The following is a 10,867-nucleotide window of genomic DNA, read 5'->3' on the forward strand; positions in this document are numbered from 1 at the left end:
AGAACCAAGCCCTTCTTCTTGATTTGACATACTTGGACATTTGTTAATTTCTAGGTGCAACAGGATGTGTTCCCAAAGGGTTTTCTAGCGGTTGTGGGAGAATCAGCTTTTTGTCAATACAGTTTTTTGTAAAAGAAGTGGGACTGTCTGAAACTAATTGAGGTCATTGCTTACCAGATCATGTGTGTGAGGGAAAAGGATCGCTGCAGTAGTTACGCATGGGTTTTTCTGTTTGCAACATCTTACTAGTTTTTGATGAATCAACCTTCAGATGAAATATCTGATTTGACGTGAAAACAATCAATGGCATCCGTGTCAATGAGGTCACAATGAAGACTACAAATTGCCATCTGTGTATACATTTGCTTCAGGGCAATTTGACTTCTCATGCTGTTTATTTTGACCTCAACCATTACCAATGCCCTACTTTGACCCTTAATATGCCTCTTCATTATGTATTGATTGCAAAATAAAAGATCAGCCATTAATAGTGCAAGACATTAATTTTTATTAAGCTATGACAATTACAGCCATAGTATACAATACAAGACACCAAAACAATTCTATCAAAGATCAATGAGAACAAAGTCACATTTGCTATTGTAAACCCAAAGTTATAGCTTACACGGTTTTTTTGTTTTTTTTAAAGTATATATAAAAAAAAAAAAAAAAAAAAAAAAGCTTTCAAGTTTCTAATCATACATAGCACACTTAAGTATTGAATTGGCAAAATCAAATCATCGTATCTCTCCAGATGACATTGAGCCAATGTCCTTATTTCGGATACTTTGATTCTTGAGGCCTACATTCACAGTACATTCAACATTGTATTTAAGTTGTGCCCTTGATGTACATTGTCAATACATTTTCATAAAATACATATTAATTTCAAAATGACAAACCAGAACCTGATTTGAAACTACAGGGTTAAAAGCATTAATCATTTCAAAATGGACAATAAAATAAAACTTAAAATTAGTGTTGTTCCGATACCCTTTTTTGGCCCCCGATACCGATTCCGATACCCAGCTTTGCAGTATCGGCCGATACCGTTACCATACCGATACCTAAGGTTTTTTTTCCCCTCAACATGAAAAAGCTGTCCTGCCATTGGTTCAGAGCATTCAAGGACCAATAGGATATCTTCGATCGGCATGCAATGAGCATGTCACATATCAGTGAATGTCGTGCACGAGCAAGACACAAGATGCTGCATCCAAAATCCTATATTAGCGTTGGAATTAGTGTTGTTCCGATACCAATACTGGTATCTGCAGAGGCGCCGATACTGCATTAAACCAGTGGTATCGGTGACTACTCACAAGTAACATGCCAATACCATTAATTCCAACGGTATCAGTATCGGCCGATACTGCAAGCTGAATATCGGGATCGGTATCGGGGGCCAAAAAGCAGTATCAGAACAACAGTAGTTGGAATTAATGGTATCGGCATGTTACTTTTGGGTACTCACCGATACCACTGTTTTAATGCAGTATCGGTGCCTCTTCCGATACCAGTATCGGTATCGGAACAACACTACTTTAAATAAATAAAATCGGAATTCTTCTGAAGACAAACTGCACAAGTCACAAAATGGGGCAAAAATCCTTCAATATTCAATTTTTTTTTTGAGATTCAAAAAGAAATGTATCTATTTGGCACTCAGAAAATGTCACATAAAATCAAAATTGTACTGAAAAAGATAGAACGAGATTATTTTTTCATTACAGTAGGCAACAGAGTGGTGTCAGTTGATTACTGGTTGGTTGGATGGGATCACATGACAAAGCAGGCTCCCTGGGCACTGCCAGGGTCACCCTGCGTACAAACAAGTGCATAAAAGCAGGTCAGACATTTTATATCCATGATGTATCCAGTTTATGTACATTAAGGTAAAAAATAAAAATTAAAATCACATTTTCAAACGTCGTATGATCTTGTATTTTGCGAAAGGAATGCCGATTTTAATAAAGACTACTGGTCAAAATGACCTGAAAATATGTTTTCTGTTTGTACTCCATATTAGCTCCTAAAAACCTCTTTAGGTTTTGTACTCACTTGCTGTTGGTCTTCATCATCTTTTGCTGCCTTATAAGTCATGCGTCTGTTTGCCAGCTCCTAACACACATGCATGCAAAACAAACACCCTGACTGATAGTGCAAGTCATTTTTTTATATTTGGAACAAACTCATCATTAATCTCTAGTCGACATAAAATTATAGTTTCTAAATGGCAGAGTGTGGGGTACTAAATTTCAACCACGCCCGGAAAGTTACATGCACACAGTTATGTAGACAAACAGTGGAAATGAGATTTGAGTTTACTTTAATCCACTTGAAATATGATAGACTTAAAATATGATATCATAGATAAGTTCCAGTGAATCACATCAGCAATTACATCAAACTGGTCAATTCCCCAATAAAATGAAAACTGCAAAAATCCTTCAGATCTATAAAACTGATCACATGCCCGTCTCCGGTCTACTACCACAATTATCCCATTTTTTTTAATATTCGTATGTATGTGCGCATTTGTGTGCGTGTGTGTGCGCACATTCGTGTTATTTTGTGCTCATTAGTTCATTTGAAATCTAAGAAAAATCCCATTACCCTTCACCTTAACCGGTTACTTCAGAGTCTCGCCAGAGTCGTGAAGTTCAGAAGGTCAGGAGATCAGAGGAAAGATCAAAGGAAAGAAAGATGAGTCAAAAGCAAAATCCAGCACCAACCAAACACCACCTGCCACCCACCCACATGGTTACAAAACCAGAAACCTCTAAATTACAACAGATTAGGGAGATCTCAAGAAACCAGAGGAAAAACTAAAGAGAGGAAGGAAGAAGGATAGATGAAGCAGAGTGAGATCCACAAACACCGGCCTCCAATGATTCCGCAAGCAGTGGGAGCGAGAAGCAAATTCTATTTGAATTTCATTCAGTAGATGCTGGTGTGATGGATCTGGCATGCATGAGAATCTCCACCAAAGAGGGGTCCGAGCACAGCCCCCCCAGGCCCCCCCCAAGCCGCGGCAGCGCCAAGGCACATTTGTGGGCGTGTTTGCGCCGGTATATGATTAGAGCAATATACTGAGTGAATAGGTGGGTAACTGGGAGCAGACTGCGGGTGCAGTTGTGGTGCAATATTTTGCGCTTAGCGGACACAGCGCATTCTTAGTGAACCTACCCCACAGTATATACAATAAACAATAGTTTTCTGTATATACAATAAACAACGCTTATCTAAATCTAAAAAAATTGCGGGTTGCAGCCGAGCCATCCACTTAAATAAGCACTACAGCCTCCAGCCAGCCTCAGCACGGAGCCTCCGCTCGTTCCATTTGAGCACTCGCAGTGAGTTTCATGTACCTGTCGCGAAATTAATTATGACGGCAATATTTCAACCACGGTGGAAATGCAAAATATTTGTAGTCTGTATATATTGTGCATTTTTGACAATGACGCTGGCTGTCTGGTTGTCTTGCTGGTAAAGGTGTAAATAGATTTTTCATCTATATGTGAAAGTTTATGGCCTGTACTTTAAGTCATAATTAGGGCCCGACCGATTAATCAGCCACCGATTATAATCGGCCTTAAAACATCGGCCAAAACAATCGGCCAATTGGGCTAAATGGCCGATTATTTCCCCCTTAAAACATTATCGAAGAAAACCAAATTTTCCAACGCAGTGAAAGTGCCCTGAATGCACCATTTTGCTTTCATAGCATTAGCAACTAGTAAGTGTGTAGCGTATGTTATTCTGTTTATTCCGTTGTCCCTAAGTGTCCTTTAAGCTGTTTAATGACACCGCAGTTGGAGTTAACTGTAAAACTAACCACACAATGTAAAGAATTACATCCACTGTATATTTAAATACAAAACATGCTTCGTTTCTAAAACATTGCGAGCCTAGCATGTAGGAAGTGAGCAAATGCTAAAAGGAAGACAGGAAGTTAGCGTTGACTTTGGTGTTTTTCCTTCAAATAACGACTATCCACACACAAATCTTGTGGGAACACATACTCACAGATGAGATAACGCTACGCAAAGGCACAAATACTTCCCAATGTGTGAAAAACGAGTTATTTTAATAGAATTCAAGCGCAACCTTCTTCTGTACTCACTTTAAGTGTGTACGCCATGGATGCATGGCACCACACTGCCCCCAGAGGCCAAAACGCACAGGAACAGTCAAGTTATCTTGATTTATATTACATTTTCAAACAGCCTTAGCTGTCAGTATTTGTATGATATATATTTGATTCATATATATTTTATTCAAATATATAAAAATCGGTATCGACATCGGCCTCAAAAAGTGCATATCAGTCGGGCCCTAGTTAATATTTTCCTCATTAATTTTCATGTACAATTAATACCTTTAAAACTAATTTTCCCCACTTGCTGTCCGCTGAAGATGACATCACCTGTACTGAAGTAGGTAACGAGCAATCATGGCTCAGTTTGCTGACCAAACCCAGAAAACAGGTGAGCCATGATTAGTCGCTACCTACTTCCTCAGCACAGGCGATGATGTCATCTTCAGTCGACAGCAAGTGGAGAAATTTTTAAAGTTATTAACTCATCCACTCCCAGCCATTTTCACAGAAGCATTCCCGTTCGCTCCCGGCTGTTTTACTGGATTTTGACTGATTTTGCAAGGCCCACAGAATATAGTGTTCAATTGCTATGAAAGCATGGAACCTATCAAAAGAAAGATTAAAGTCTCTTCTTTCATTAGGAAAAAAAGTATGTTTCTATCTGTTTCCGTTTTGCAGCAATTAGCATTAGAAGAGAGCTAAGTTTAATCAGTTTTCACAAATCTATTTAAAATTGTAAGTAATTGAGCTTTTTTTCTACATGGCCCTGGTTGATCTCCTTTGCTCTGCTGCCACCTGCTGGCCGTTTGTGTAATAACTACCATTTCTGCAACCGTTCTTTGCAGTTGAGAGGCTGCATCAAAACCCTCTGTATGCTGTAGCATAAAAAACACAAAAAAACGTATAAATACGTCTTTGGGACACTTAGAACATTAAAAAAAAACTTATTTACATGTTATTGGGAGCAAATGAGTTAATTGTACATGAAAAATAATCCATCCATCCATCCATCCATCCATTTTCTTGACCACTCATTCATCACAAGGGTCGCGGGGGGTGCCGGCGCCTATTTCAGCTGGCTATGGGCAGTAGGCGGGGGACACCCTGAACTGGTTGCCAGCCAATCGCAGGGCACACAGAGACGAATAACCATCCACACTCACAAAGCACACCTAGGGACAATTCGGAGCGCCCAATTAACCTGCCATGCATGTCTTTGGAATGTGGGAGAAGACCCACGCGGGCACGGGGAGAACATGCAAACTCCACCCAGGAAGGCCGGAGCCTGGACTCGAACCCAAGTACTCAGAACTGGGAGGCGGACAAATGATAAATGATATGTGATGATAACTTTGTAGTGTTAAAATGAATGTAAAAAAAAAAAAAGCAAAAGTGGATCATTATGTTGACATACTGTGTATTGACATTTAACCCTTGTAATAGAGATAAAAGTTTTTAAAACCTTATATATTTCTTCTTGCATGTTAGCCATGGTGGCCTCCAAGGTGTTCTTTTCAGACAAGGATGTAGCAAGTATGGCATCTTTTTCGTTGATCTCAGCTTCCAAGTACTTCAAACGGGCGTGGCATTTGCCGCATCAGATTCCTTTTTATGGTTGCTGGAGAGAAAATGGGCGACATTAGATGACAATGTGAGATGAGGTCACAGAAAGCACAGTTAAATTGAAAGGGATACTTCACTTATTTAGCCCATTATAGCAATAAAAAGAGTTAATATTTTGTCTAGGATTAATTTGATACTTTCATTATTGTTCATGTACAAATAGCACATTTAAAAACACAGTGCAACTTGCTGTCGACTGAAAATGACAACACAAGGGCTGAGGTAACCAATCACGGCTCACTTGTTTTCTAGTTTTGGTCATGTGACACAAACTGAGCTGTGATTGATTACCTGAGCCCTTGTGATGTCATTTTCAGTCGACAGCAAGTTGCAAAATGTGTTTTTAAAGGTACTAATTGTACATGAAAAATAATGAAAATATTGCATTTATTATAGGCAAAATATTAATGTTTGACTGCCCAAAATGGCTAAATAAGTAAAGTATCTCTTTAAGTGTGAGATGGCTATGTGGCCACAGGGACGGACTTACTATTAAGAAAACCCTGACGATTACTAGGGATGTAATGATAAGGGCGATATCGTGATATTAAAACTGCCACAATATCGTCGTCGTCATGTTCACAATATTTAAAAGGAACACATCTGTTAAAAAAAAAAAAGAAGTCAGGTTGATTTCCATTTTTGCAGTTCTAGCACCCTCTGGTGGCTAGTTTATTAGTGCAATTTAATTTTTATTAGGGATTAATTTGCTTGTGAAGCGATCAATGTGTGCTTGCATTAGCAAGTAAGTGCCTCAATACTGTTATATGTATGGCTGTTATGTAAAAAAGCACAATATTGTGCTTTTTTTTAGTATGAGCCCTTTTTTTCTACAATTTTGTTTTTGTTTTGTTTTTTAAATTTATTTAACATATAAACAGGTAAACAGCAGAGTTAAGAAAAAACAACAACAACAGAATCAAAAGAAAAGAAAATCCCAATAAAATAATCATTCAATCAATCATAACTTACGTGTTCAAAAGGGAGTGGGAAGAAGTTAGAAACTTATCTAGTCCTACCCCTTTTACTAAATATATTTAAACTTATTTCATTATTAATACAATACTAATTTACTATTTTTTTTAAATAAAATATATAAACCAAGTTTTATATATACACAAGTGCACTTAGACATATTCACATTTGCCAAAAACATATATACATAAATTTCCTAAACATATACCATAATACCTATCTAAATCATTTACACATACTCACATATACAATTTTCATATTCTGGTCTGACATAGGTATTTTTTTTTTAACTTTACTTTTAAACATTTTTAGAAGTACAGACCCTTGGGGAACTCCATGAGTATTGTGATATTAGTTGGCAATTCACACCCGTAATGTTTAGTATCACAAACTATGTAAATTGTTGCCCATCTCAAGGTTCTTTCCCCCCCTTTTTTTCCTTGCCTTTTTTTGGTTCGTCAACTGTGGGTAGGGCTGGGCGATAAGACCTAAAATCAATATCACAATAAATTGGGCAGTTTTACCTCGATAACACTAAATGCACAAAGCATAACGGGATCAACTTTGACTAACGTTACTTCCGCTGTTTCCAGCCGCGTCTACATATGAACCAACCGCCATTTCCTCATCGTCTGTTTTCCCTCTTGTTAAGACTGGATGGGTGGAGTCACGTGACTACACACGCAGCACACTGTCTTAAAGGGGAATGAACATAGATCACACAGTCAAAACAGACAAAAAGACTTTTTTTCTTCTTTTTTTTAAACACCGAATTTACCGACACGGGCAAAATGACGTCGGTTATTGTAGTAAATTTCGGTAACAGTACATTTTCAGTTAACTGCCCAGCCCTAACTGTGAGCATGTGAAGTCCTTTGAGACTCGTGTGATTAAGGACTTCTTCTTCTTCTTTCGGCTTTTCCCTTCAGGGGTCGCCACAACGAATCAGTTGCCTCCATCTAACTCTGTCCTCTGCATCCTCTGCTCCCACACCAACTACCTTCATGTCCTCTTTAACTATATCCAGAAACCTCCTCTTTGGTCTTCCTCTCGATCTTCTGCCTGGCATTTGAAAACTCAGCATCCTTCTTCCAATATAGTCACTATCTCTCCTCTGGACATGTCCACACCATCTAAGTCTAGCCTCTCTGACTTTATCTCCAAAGCTTCTAACATGTGCTGTCCCTCTGATGTACTCATTCCTGATCCTATCCAACCTGGTCACTCCCAAAGAGAATCTCAGCATCTTCATCTCTGCCACCTCCAGCTCTGCCTCCTGTCTTTTTCTCAGTGGCACTGTCTCCAGACCAAACAACACTGCTGGTCTCACCACAGTTTTATAAACCTTTCCTTTCATTTTAGCTGAAACTCTTCTATCGCACATCACACCTGACACTTTTCTCCACCCGTTCCAGCCTGCCTGCACACGCTTCTTCACTTCTTTTCCACACTCTCCATTGCTCTGGACTGTAGACCCAAAATACTTAAACTCCTCCACCTTCTTGGTTTCTTCTCCCTGTAACCTCACTCTTCCACTTGGGTCCCTCTCATTCACACACAGATACTCCGTCTTGCTACGGCTAACCTTCATTCCCCTCCTTTCCAGGGCAAACCTCCACGCCTCTAGCTTCTCCTCCACCTGTTCCCTGCTCTCACTACAGATCACTATGTCATCTGCAAACATCATAGTCCATGGGGACTCCTGTCTAACCTCATCTGTCATCCTGTCCATTACCATTGCGAACAAGAAGGGGCTCAGGGCTGATCCCTGATGTAGTGGCAGTAAAAGAGTTAAGGACTATAAAAATAAAATTGACTTGACGTGTTTCTGTAAAGCGCTTTGTGACAGCTTAGGCTGTTTTAAGCGCTATATAAATGAAGATGACCTGACTTGACACTAGGGCTAGGAATCTTTGACTGTCTCACGATTCGATTCGATTACGATTTTTGGGTCTACGATTCGATTCAGAATCGATTTTCGATTCAAACGATTTTCGATTCAAAATTATTTGATTGACAAATGATTTCTGCTTCAATTTACAGATATGCACAACATTGTCATGAGCTACTCCAGTCTGCTTTGCAAGACAAAATGACAGAGACAATAAAGTGTCTCTTTTTGTTTAAACATTTATTAATTTTGTATTAAGTGTCTTTTTCCACAAAAACAGCATGTGGGCTACAACTGCCTGTTCCCCTTATTCTTCATTTCTAATTTAAATAAAATCCCTCCATCCATCTTCTTGACCACTTATTCCTCACAAGGGTCGCGGGGCTTAAATAAAATCAATTTTTGATATTATATATCGATTCGATTAATAAATGAGAATCTCGATTCTTTTATGAATCAATTTTTTGGCACACCCCTACTTGACACCACACTTGGGCTAGTCTATGTCTTCCTTAATGTGTGTAAAAGGTTCTCCCTCGCACGATGCTTCAGGGTGACTGACATATTGAAAAGCCAATGAGATTCTGACTATATCGAGGTATGGTTTTCCTATTTTTTTCCTGCACTAACGTCATAGCACAGAACATCATAGTAGGCCTGTACGATATTGGAAAAACAAGTGATATGCGATATAGTTGTTGAATATCGCGATATCGATATTATTGCGATATTCAAAATGTACCTAAAGAAATAACATTTTTATTGTCAAATGAAAGAATAACATTTTGTTCATGTGGTAAAAAGCAAGTTCAATGTGTTCCTAGTTAATAAATTGTAATTACCCTATTATTACTCCTGTAATTACCCTGTAATTACCCTAAACTATTGGATGGTGATGCACATTTAAGTTTGTGTCTGATCGGTCAATTTCAGGTAAAAGCAAAAAATTCCATATGAAAATTATTGCATGTCTTTGCGATATGCATATTGCATGGCCCAATATCGCGATATCGATATTTTTTCGATATATTGCCCAGCTCTTCATCATAGCGCGTCATAAAGAGACATAGCTCTTCGATGCTTTTGCTTTGATTTAATGTCAAAATGATGTGTAAATGTTGATATAATCTCTCAACGATGGCTAGAATTGAATAGTGACAAATTAAAATGAAATCTATATAAGACTTGACATGGAATTTCAAGGGTACCCCAAGTGGCACATTTTATTTCGCCAGGACCCCCGTTTCGAAAAACTTGTGTAAAATGCTCATTTTCTGTAGTATTATTGTCAAACTTGAATTGGAATTAGGGAAGACCTCACGCTTTCATCCTGTAGAGTTTTCCAGTCCAACCCACCATTCTATATTCATTTTCAAGGAAGATTTTGTGAAAAATAATTAAGAACATAAAACGTCTTTTTTGTTTTGTATTCAAACTTCCATTACTTAGTGCCAGTAGCACTGATTCTGACTGGGAGAAAAATTCAAAGTGTTATCTTAAAAATGCATGCGTCGAATCTATTTTAATCATTTTAAAAAACACATTTGCGGCACCTGGACATTGCCGGGACGCCCGGAACCAATATTTCGCTTCCGCACGGACACTTATTGCTGATGGACTCCGATTCACCAGTACTAAGATGCTTCTTAGGGTTTGTTTGTGGTCTCAAGTTTAGACTGAAAAAAAATTAACATCGCTACGTCTCATGTTTGTAACAAAACAATCCGCGTCAAAATCATGAAATAAATAAGAGCTTGAATGAATTTATTGTCGCCGGCCAGACACAGGTAAGCTGGCAGGTGGTCTGACGCAATAGAAACAGTATCTACTGTGAAACAGAGCACGACGTCCGGGTACGGTGACATGTCGAGGTTTTTTTTTCCCCCTCACTCCTCTAAGTAGTGTGCAATAGGGGTGTGCTCAAAAAAATCGATACGGAATATATCGTTGCGGGCCTCATTACAATACACGTATCGATACGCAGGCGTCAGAATCGATATTGCTCGTTAATTTTAAATAGGAAGTTAACGTTTGTAGCTTGCATTGTACCTAAAAAATAAAAACCAGCAGCGTCTTTGAAGTTAATTGCCTTCAATTAATGCAAAAATAGCTCACCAGTGAACACGGTGTCTTGCTAAGAAAAATGAAACCAGAGGAGGAATATCAATATTTACTTACTTATAAACTTAACATGGCAAGTGTCTCAATGTCCCAAATTTCCTATATTTTGTTTAAAAAACTAAATGTGTTCCATGAAAATGAAAAAAAAATTATTT

General features: G+C 38.4%; 1 long non-coding RNA gene across 1 annotated transcript in view; it reads right to left on the reverse strand.

Moving 5' to 3' along the window:
• Window positions 1-1,470: 1,470 nt before the first annotated feature.
• LOC144002061 (uncharacterized) overlaps window positions 1,471-10,867 on the reverse strand; it is an 11,795-nt gene continuing 2,398 nt past the window's right edge. Inside the window, exons 2-4 of the long non-coding RNA XR_013278656.1 lie at window positions 5,565-5,720; window positions 2,062-2,121; window positions 1,471-1,821 (exon numbers count right to left, since the gene is read on the reverse strand). This is a non-coding gene — a long non-coding RNA (uncharacterized LOC144002061). The remainder of the gene's footprint in view (window positions 1,822-2,061; window positions 2,122-5,564; window positions 5,721-10,867) is intronic.

Source organism: Festucalex cinctus, chromosome 15 (genome assembly GCF_051991245.1).
Source record: "Festucalex cinctus isolate MCC-2025b chromosome 15, RoL_Fcin_1.0, whole genome shotgun sequence".
In the NCBI taxonomy this organism is placed as follows: Eukaryota; Metazoa; Chordata; class Actinopteri; order Syngnathiformes; family Syngnathidae; genus Festucalex; species Festucalex cinctus.